The sequence below is a fragment of the Erithacus rubecula genome, assembly GCF_903797595.1.
Source record: "Erithacus rubecula genome assembly, chromosome: Z".
NCBI lineage: Eukaryota > Metazoa > Chordata > Aves > Passeriformes > Muscicapidae > Erithacus > Erithacus rubecula.
In genome coordinates this window covers 10,357,206-10,364,389 of record NC_136661.1, presented here as the reverse complement: position 1 = coordinate 10,364,389, position 7,184 = coordinate 10,357,206, and positions in this window count along the sequence as shown.

Genomic DNA, 7,184 nt, shown 5'->3' with positions numbered 1-7,184 from the left:
GAACGATCCCAGGCGTCCTCCTCCCGGCTCGCCGGAAACGCGAGTGCCCTCCCGGAAGCCTCAGAGGCCCCTCCGGGGCCGTCCCCACCCACCCCCTTTGTCTGGACCCATCAGAGACCCTGGGTGTAACCCGGCCAGCTCCATTGGCATGATAATGGGAAAAATTCTTTCAATTGACACAGTAACAGAAAACAAAAACTCAACCCCCAACAGACACCAAAAGCATCTTTGTAGCTTTCTGATTTGAGGAGACATAGTGTGAGTGTTCATTTTCTTGTTGTACTGATACCTTTTAGCTGGTATCAGACACAGTTAAGTGTTAAAAGGGGATTAGCTTTATAAGGCTCTTAGGTGCATAATTCACCAGGTGGAAAACATTGAAGATGCACACCTAGCATAATGCATATACAAATTTTATATGAGCATATCTGACACAAGTGCCCCATTAGAGACATATGTGATGAAGTAACTCCTCCCTGGTTCAACCCTCTTTTAATTCCTCCCCTTTAGATAGGAACTAAACTTTATTTATGAAAATGGGCCTCAGAAAGCTGATTTCAACCTTGGCTTCCCCAAGAATTTAACCCTGGAACCCCAGCTTGGAGCCACTGGGGAATTTATTTTGTCTTTCTGTCTAATAGAGTAGGTAAAATGCTAGCTATGCATACTATGATAAGTTACAGAGTCACAAATACATGAGTAAAGAATATAGAAAATATATAAAATGAAAAGGCGAAAACCAATTCAGCGTTATTAGTTTTAACAGATCTACATATGCCTGGTCACTATACCAGCATGTCTGCTTTACACCCCATTATACCCTGTCACTGCTTCCATGCACAACACCCTTGTGAGCCCAGGTTAGCCCTGGGGGATGGTGTCAGAGCAATAGCAGATCTGGCAACAGCTCTCAGGTTTGAGGGACAAATGGCAGTGTACATGTACACACAAACTTTGTTTTTCCATATTGTTTGGGGGGAAGAAGACTGTCTCTTTAAGTGGATAATTTTAGCAGCACAAGACTTCCTCCTCAACTTTTATATCACTCCTATGAACTTTACTTGCTTGATAATCTGCATGTGCTTACTTGTTAAATGGTTCTCTAGAACAGAGGTTACACAAATAACAAATTATATGGCAAGCATATGATGTTATTTCAAAAGCTTAGGAATAAAAAATGTCATGGAAGAGGAAGCACCTTTTATGATTTTAGACTCTCTTCCCCAGCTGTAACTGAAATAGGGTGCTTTTTTTAGTTTCTTTTTACATACATTTTCTTCTCTTCTCTCAAGATGCAGCTTTTGGAAAGTTGGGGTCCTGCACACTGGGTGTTGACATACCTGGCCATGCGGTGGGAGGTCAGATTTCATGAACCATTGCAAGCATTTCTACATATTAAACCCAGAAACTTCAGTTGCTTGAAGAGTTGTATTGAGGCAGAAGCTGAGAAGACCCAAATTAGTCCTTTGCATCCCAGAGCCACCTGTGCAGCACTATCCCAAGGCTTACCCTGAAGTCCAGGGCATCTCTGCTAGCTTAGAGTTTAAGAAATGCATTTCTTAGAGAGCTGATTGCAATTATGTAGAACGAGATTCTTCCAAATACTGTTTCAAAGGAAAGTGATATTGAAGCTCACAATAAGGAAAATAGACTTGCTTAAAGGTTAGGTGTCCTTAATGGATCCAGCAACCAATGTCCTTATTGAGATCTCATCGTTTTTCTTCATTTTTCTAGAACTGACTGGATGTTGGGGCCAGGCATAGCATAGGCTAACAATTTCAGTATTCACCAATTTGCATTTTAGTAAAATTGGTAATTTGTCTATTTTCCTGTTTACATCGTTGGGGTCTGTTCTGTCCTTTGGGAATCAGATGGGTTTTACTTGGTCTTCCAGAAGTAGTCAGAAGTATGTACATGATTTTTTTTAGAGGAAAAGGGAGAAATATGGAGAAGTATAAAACACAAAATGGTGGTAGGGAAGGGAGTGGAAGGACTATGAAGTGAAAAGAGGCAGGGACATTACATGAGAGGATGAAAGCTTTCATAAAAACTGAAGGCAGGCAAAATAAGTTGAACTCTACATCGATGTGGCTTTGGATGCCAAAATATCCTCAGCAGACTGGGGTAGGTTGGCCAGCACAGCCTGTCTCCACAGGACAGGTAACCTCCAACAGGTCTTGAGTGGGGTGAATCTATCACTCAGAAAACATTCAAGCTCAGAGCTTCAACCCCCTAACCCCTCTCATCTCCATGATCATTAAATTCCCTGTTCATTCCAAATCAGGACTGTTACCCCTGTCATCCTCCGGCACCAATGATGTGGAGGCATGTAAGAGTTCAGTGCTTTGACCAAAGAGTGACATCAAACAGAAACCAAATAGAGATGTGTAGTGTGCCTGGCATTGTCCTCAGCCCATCAAAGAACAGACTGGGAGAAACTAGTTCCCATGTTCACCCACAAGGGCATTTTATTATTTGATACCAGTTCCACCCTAAGCTCTGTACTAATGGCTCTGGAATTCAAACACAAATGTTGCATTGAGTGGAGATGAATTTATTTTGACCTTTACTGAAAATGTGCTGTGAAACAAAGCACTTAAGCATTTAGATCCAGTTACATCTTCACATTATACAAGTCCATGTTGATGGGGAGAGTGCTAACCAACCGAAGTTACAGTCAAGAGCTGGAGTGTGTAAAACTCTTCAGGGGAATATATTACATCCCCAGTTCAGCCTGTGCATCTTGTCTCAGGCTGTGAAGTCCAGGGTCTGGAAACCAGGGGTAAAGGAGATCCCTAGCGAGGGAGAGGGAGGAAAGCCATCCATAGGGTGACCTTCGAGACCTTCTTAAACCGGGCCAGAAGGAAAACGGGGGGTAAAAGACAATGAAACTCCCAACTTTATTGTCCCTCTCCCAGGCGGCAGTCCGGGAAGCCAATAAAGCGAGGATGCCCCACCGCCAGCCTCGCCAGCCAGCAGGGCCGTGTCTCTCCTCCTTCAGCCGCTAACTCCTCCTTCGCATCGCTCCTCTGGCCGCACCGCCGGAGGGAGCGGACCCAGCTCCGGCTCCGGCTGCGCCCCCGTCCCTGCCTCGATCCCCGCGTCAGGGAGTTGAGATGTTAACTACAGCAAAACGCGAGGCTTAAAGTCCCTGATGCATGATGAATGGGTGCTGGGCCAGCATCTTAAAATCTATGCTTTTGCTTCTCCTTAAACACTTTAAAATGACAGCGCAATAGATCAAACACTTTTACTGAAAGGAGAAGCTTTGGCAATTTAATTTAACCAAGTGCACAGTTATCAGTATCCCAGTCCCGTGTCCGTTCCGTCCCGTCCACCGTCCCCCCCCGCCGCTTCCCCGCGCGATTACACCTTCCCCGGGTGAGCGGGGGCCGGGTGGGGGTGTCAGCGCGGCCCCAGGGCTCCTGGCGACCGCGGCTCCCGGCTTCTGCCGGCCGACCGGCCGGCATCTCTCCCTCCCTCCATCCCTCCCTCCCCTTTCCCCTTCCTTCCCTCCCCCGCCTCTCCTCCGGGTGGAGAAGTTGGCGCGCTGCCCATTCAGGCATTCAGCGTCAGCTCCTCAGGGATCAGCAAGCAAAGTCACAGTCTGCACAAACAGAGCTTTCAAATTCATAAAATTCATAGGATTTTTCACAAATGAATGAACACAATTTTCTACCAATTTCCTCATTATGCAAATATGCAAAATATCAAATTTAGGCCAATTAGGGTCCTCCACAGTCCCAAATTCACCCGTTTAAGCCATAATTGCAGAAACTATCAAATAATTACGGTCGCTAATTGGAAATATTTGTGACAGATACAACAAATTCTTGCGCAAATTACATTTCATTCTAGGAACCACTGCGCGCCACTGAAATTTTATCGAAGTCTAATTTAACTTACATAATGAGTTGAATTGAGTACTTGTTATCAAATTTGAGCAATTCATAGCCCCGTAATGTGGAATGATCAAATAAATTAAAAGGGAATTTATTCAATATTTTGTTGCGATCCTTTTTTTCGAAACCATTGCTATTTTGTAGGGAATTTCCTTCTGCTCCTGCTGCCCGAGGTGGGTGACATGTGTCATAAAAACCCCAGCAGCAGCCGGAGAAGCAGCAGCAGCCAAGTGTCCTGAGAGCTGACAGAAGATAAAGGGCAACATTTCCAGTTATAGCTTCTTCCCCCGCACCATCACTCTTCCTGCAGATGGAGGGAGAGGGATCGTAAAATGCACGCTCTTACTTTGAAAAATACCTTTGGATCTTATATCATTTCATTTTTTTTTTTTTTTTTTTTTTTTTTTTTTTTTTTTTTTTTTTTTTTCCCCCTTTTTTGTATTTTGGTAATGCTTCCGGGTGACAGAGGAGCTGAAGGCTGAGCGTGTCGCGGCCCGGCTGTGCCAACAGGAGCCACTCTCCGGGGCGAGCTCGGGGCTCTCCCCCCAGGCTGCGGTGCCCGGGCAGGGGGCTGCGCCCCCAGCCGCCCCCAGCCCGTGCCGAGCGGGCTGTGCGTGTCGGGGAGCCCTGCCCCGCCCGCCCCCGCCCCGCAGCGCGGTGCCCGTGCCTGCCGGAGCGGGCACGTCGCTTTGTGTGCAGCCGGAGGCTCTGCAGCCGCTGCTGGCAGCTCGGGGAGGGGGGTTCCGGGTGAAGGGACTGCGTAAAATGCAAACTAATGCTATGCATTTGTACACAATAACTGGGTATAACAGATAATTATTAAATACATACTTTGGGCTTGTGCGTAAGGCATTATATACAACCTATATTTATATCTATACCCCTTGAGTTACCCTCCAAGAAGAAGGTCAGTTCCCTGGACATGAACATTTATTTTTCTTTCTCACAGCATACACACACACGCACACATTTTTTAACTGCCTGTGGCCTCGTTGGCGGATTATAAATGTCTCCTTCTCGCTGTGATTTGTTTAATCCGTGGAAATGGTGCTGGTCCTATGTAAACAAGCCAAGTGCGGAATGAAGGCAGTCACCCATGCGTGGCCAGCCTGCCTATTTGTCAGAAAACCTTCATAAATACTGAGCCGGGGCTGGGCAAGGATGTGATGTCTCCATTTTTGCCAGGAAAGGGCACGGGGAAGACAAAGCGAGGCAGAGCGCCGTGTAACCTTTCAGGGAGAGCGAGCGCGGCGCTCCCGCCCGCGGGGCCGGGGCCGGGGCCGGTCCTGCCGCGCCGCCGCCCCCGGGACGGTGAACCGGCGCTCGGGAGGCAGTGCAATAATGCCCTTACAGAATGCAGGCGTACAGCACATTCACGCCTGCAAAGTCACACACCAAGCCCAGGGCGCCGAGCGGTTGTCGTTCAGGTTTTTCACTTCATTTTGGTTATTTGGGGGATTTTTGGGGGGTTGGTTTTATTTGGTTGATTTGTTGGCCTTTTTTTTTTTTTTTTTTTTTTTAATTATACGATGAGTGAGGATGGAGAGGTGATATCCTCTTCATGTCTTTTGCTTCAGCTCCTACCGTCATTTTATTCTCTGCAAACCTGTGAGGACCAGCTTTTTTTTTCCCTTATTTGTTCGTTTGTTTGTTTTTCTGAGGGGGTGTATTTCTTTCTGTTAACACTTATTAATCTAAAATGTCAGTGTGATTGAAGAAAATCTTAATTGTTCTCAAAGACTGCCTTACTGCGTCATTACAAGAACTTACTGTGTCCAACGTGTTATTTATTTATATTTTACTTGAAGAAAAGCGCCTGAACGCCTAATCAGACACTTTATAACAAAAACAGTAATTACTTCCAGTAATTATCATGTCCCTTATTTAAAAATAAATAGATAAAAAATAAAAAAGTGAGGAAAATGTCGAGTATTAAAACGTGAAAGCAGCTATTAATCAAACCTTTACACCTTCTTTAACTCAGGCGTGATGGTGGGTGTTATCATAAATCTACTCTGATAGTAACACAAGAATAATGAGTTCAGTAATGATACCGATGATGATGATAATGATTTTAACCAACAAAGAATGGTGTAGATTTATTGCTAATAATGTGGTACAGGAACCTCTTCATTAAAATTACCTATATGTACTCCTCACTGTTGAAAAGGAGATTACAAAGAGTGGTTTTGCGCATTACCACAGCCCCACGCAGCCTCTGGATAGCAGCCGAGGCCCTGCCCCACCGCCTGGCCATGCTGCCTGGATGTCCGGGGTCGGGATACCCGGGGCCGGGGTGCCCCTGCCCGGGATGCCCGGGGCTGAGATGCCAGGGGTGCCCGGGGGTCGGGATGCCCCTGCCTGGCAGAGCGGGGGGCCGGTGGCTGGGGCGGGGAGAGCTGACCGGGAGCAAGGGCTCCCATTCCCCCCGGCCAGGCCACTCCACACTCACCGCGGGGTGAGGCGAGGACAGGAGCCCTGCCGGACCCCGCATTTCTTGGTGGCTGCCAGTTTCGGGGCGGGCCGCGAGTGACCTTCCCCAGTCACGGGTGGAGGAGCCGGCCAGGGGTTCGCTGGAGGAGCAGCTGCCCCCGCCCGCGCTTCCTGCCCACACCCGGTTCCGCATCACTGCCGGGTTCCCAGCTCCCGTCACCGTGAGGAGGAAAACCTGTCCCGGGAGCCCTCCTTTCGCCGGACCGACTTTTCAACACTTCTCCGGTTCTCCTAAAAACTCCTGACCCCCCTTGTTCCGTCGGAAGGCAACCCATGGCTATATGTGTAGTGTCTTGCCTCTGTTTGCAATAAGGAAATTTCAATGTTAAAAATGCTAATAAAATTGATTCAGGTAAGATGCGCTTAATAAAATAGTGACATAATTACAGTTTGTACATAATAATACATCTGTAGCATTATAACCTTGGCTATGAGTTATGAAATCAGTGTATAGGCCAATTAGCTACATAGGGTTTTTTTAACTAAGACACTATAAACACTGGTTTTAAATGTCCTAATTACTTACTTGCTCATTAATTAACTTTCTGATTAATTGTGTAGCAATCTAATTTGCAGATGAGGCACTTAAACAGTGATACCTTGTAACTCTTTCGTCTTTAAAATTCGTAATTAAAATACATTTTGCAACTGGTCGGTCCGCAGGTTTGGAGGGAGATGCCCTGCTAGCGGGGAGACGACTCGGACGACCCCTTTCAAAGTTTGATCCCCTTGGGTGATGCTGCAGCGCTGTTCCCTCATCTTGAAGAAGTGTGTACGGCTTCACAAACG